The sequence below is a fragment of the Fulmarus glacialis genome, unplaced genomic scaffold, assembly GCF_000690835.1.
Source record: "Fulmarus glacialis isolate BGI_N327 unplaced genomic scaffold, ASM69083v1 scaffold48458, whole genome shotgun sequence".
In the NCBI taxonomy this organism is placed as follows: Eukaryota; Metazoa; Chordata; class Aves; order Procellariiformes; family Procellariidae; genus Fulmarus; species Fulmarus glacialis.
Genome location: NW_009228602.1, coordinates 2,976 through 6,324, shown reverse-complemented (window position 1 = coordinate 6,324; position 3,349 = coordinate 2,976).

Sequence of the window (3,349 nt, the reverse complement as noted above, 5' to 3'; positions counted from 1 at the left end):
CGCGGGGCGAAGAGCGGGGACAGCTGCCCCGTCTGCCTGTCAAAAATCTCCAAAGCTCCTGCGTTCACTCGAAATCCCTCAGCTTGTGAAATACAACCCCCTACACACACATTTCCTACCCGGTTGGAGACAAGACAAAGTACTGAAGGCACTAAGCAGCAAGGGGACCGTCAGGGTCACGTTAATGGGAAACTACAGCTACCCGGTCTGCCCGGCTTTTGACAGAAAGGAGGGAAGGCGAAGGTGGCTTTCTTAACAAAAAGAATTTTGGGATTTTAACATCTTTCACAGTTTATACATCTTAATTTCATTTAAAGAAATTTCATTGGGAGAGGATGAAGAGGCTCGCTGAAGCAGGAAAGGTTCAGATGAAAGGGAAACAGTGAAGCAAGAGTGAGCTGCTATTTGCTTAAAAGCAGCTCCAGTTTAGGGACCCATTTCCCAATAAAGCAGAAGGAACAGGTAATACAAAAAGTTTGATACAATGTTATGGTATTTACATTTTAAAGAAAATGGAAGAGAACTCATTAAGCTGGTCAATTTTGAACTCTCAAACTTTTTCACAAAAGGGTTTATCTTGGATTTCAACATTCCAACAGAAATTGCTTCATTTCCAGCCTCTTTTCTAGCCATTCTCTAACGCCAAAAGGTGCAGGCACCTATTACTGCTGAGCAGAATTGACATAAATGTTAAATGGAGACAGAGCAGCCCAGCCATGTGCGAGAGAGGTGGGGGCTGAACACTCAGTCTCCTGGAAGTACCTAAAAGAGACAGCAGCTTAGCACACAATGTGTAGTTGCAGGGAGAGAAGTCATTTGAACGAGCAGAGCAGGACATAAAAGACCAAGGCTCCTCTGGATGCTAAATGCTAAAGGTCCCCAGAAGAATGTAACATCTGGAGGGTGAAACTGGGGGAAAAAACACATTTATTAGGGTGGGGGAAAAAAAAAAGAGATAACCACTCCAAGAAACAGCTTCCATGTAACGGCCAGAGCAGAACAAAAAGGTCAAGAATTTGCTGCAGCAGAAAACATTAGTGAACTTTATTAAAAGAGTGAGGATTAGAGGCAGAAAGGTAGCAAAAACATCAGGCCCCAGGGAGAACTCTCATAAACTGCACAGAGTGCATGTCTGCCTCCTCCTCCCCCTGCAACAAGTTGTGGCCGTAACAAGTTTTAATCAAAGACTTTGTGAGATAACAAGGAGATGCGGAGAGCAAAGGTAATGCGGGTTAAGGGATTGGTGTGAAAGGGATTGGGAGGAGAGAGGAGAGATAGGGAAGAGGACGTCTCCAGGTGAGACGGGATCAAACCGGGGAAAGATAAGAGAGGAAGACCCAAGTGGAAGGAGCCCCTGGGAGGCAGGGGATGCAGATTTTAGGGAAACAGAAGAATTGCCTTTGTGATCAGCTTGGGGAAAGCAGATCAGGTGAAGGAGAAAACTCATGAGAGAAAACCTCCCTCCTCTTCCGAGCTACGCGAACTTCAGAGACACCTCCATAAGCTGAAGGATATAGCTGGTGGGATTTTCAGATCTCACCGTAAAGAAAGAACAGACCCACTGCTCTGCAGGCAACGACTTGCTCTTTTGAACGTCCATTTCTGATCTGCATTCAGAGAGCAAAGGAGGATGCAAAGGGCTCTGAGAAACCATCCTCGGTAAGGTCACAGAAAAGGACAGCGCTGTACGCACTGACACATGGGACCAAGCTGGGGACACTCCGGAGAGATCAGTTGAGCAAAACTGGCCAGGGACATTAATAAAAACTAAACTGCTTAAGCAAAATGAAGTCCAGGATACGGATCTCAGGGGTGGTAAGGAAGATGGAGACCTCACATGGAGCCACTGGGTGACCCATACAGTGGATAAACGCACCGAAAGGGGAAAAGGGAAGAGGGGTTTACAGGCGATGACAGAAAGTTAGTGCACAGAAGGTCAGCAACACATTATTGCAAAGCAACATCCCTTCTACCTCAGAAGTCTACTTCTCCCGAAAATTGTTATTAGGCCACCAAGTATTGGCAGTGCTCAGAAGCTAGGACAGAAAGGCTTTTGGTAAATGCGATGTCCCACGCCACCAGTATTAGTGAAGGATGAAAACATGCACTCCGATTAAAAAATGTAAAACATTCTTTCATTTCTGGAGCTGTCTGGCCTTTCATAAAATTTAAATAAGCTCAGATAACTCTCTTCATAGCTACATTCAGAATATAATGATATTCAAATATACTGCCTCCACACACACACAAACAACTTGTGAAATTATTTGCCAGCATATTAAGCCACTACACCAGATTGCTTGGCAATGGTGCATGTCTTGGAAATATGCAGATGCTTTTCTTTTTTAAAAAAAGGAGAGAGGGAGAGAAGAGGAGAAGTGAGAAAGAATTACAGTAGAATCTGATATCCAACTAGCCAGAACAAGAAACTGCGGAGAGCCTCCAATCAATATTACATCAGATTTGAAAAAACAGTTAAAAGATACTCAGGGATGAGTTACGACTTTTTATTTGTGTGTGTGTGTATATATATATATTTCTATGCATAAACCTACAGATAGACATACACAAACACATGCCTAGAGGAACAACTATGCAAAGTCTCACAAACGCTGCAGTAGTATTTGTCATGCATAAACTCAAATTCTCAGAGCCAGAGGACAAGCAGACAAGCTAGAAGTGTAGGTACGAAAAATACAGGCAAGATGAGTGCTGAATATCTTTTTGAATTCCCCCATACACAGCATTCCTGGGGAAAAGCAAGAATCTAAAATGAGTACATCTATCATAGAGATCCTGTAAAAATTATGTTGCGCGTGTGTGTATATATATATAGGTACCTGTATTCACACTCCAAACCTATTCCACCTAATTTTCCAGGCACACGCATACTCTGGTCTCCAGTATTATATTCTTTTAAACAGAGGCAGAATTGGCTAAAAATAGTGATTTCTAAGAGCACATTTCACATATTCACCACAACGGGAAAATGGGAGCCCCCCAAGCCCCTAAGCACAAACTTTGAAAGGTTTCCTAAAATGCAAAATAAGAAAATGACTCCAGGTAGGGCTGAAAGGGAATTGACAGACAGTATTCCCTACGGAACTGCTCCTGCTCAGTACTTTGCAGTGAGTAAACACGCCTTTCTTAAGAAGAATATACAACTGCCATGAAACAGGTTAACACAGGATAAGATACAATTTGATGCCATCTAGCCTCCATCTACGCAAACAAGACAACATTGAAATGTATAAAACATCCAGTTTCACCTACAGTCCAGCCGAAGTATAATGAGTGATACTATATTAACGCACACAGTAGTGAAATACCTATTTTATCTGTAATTCGG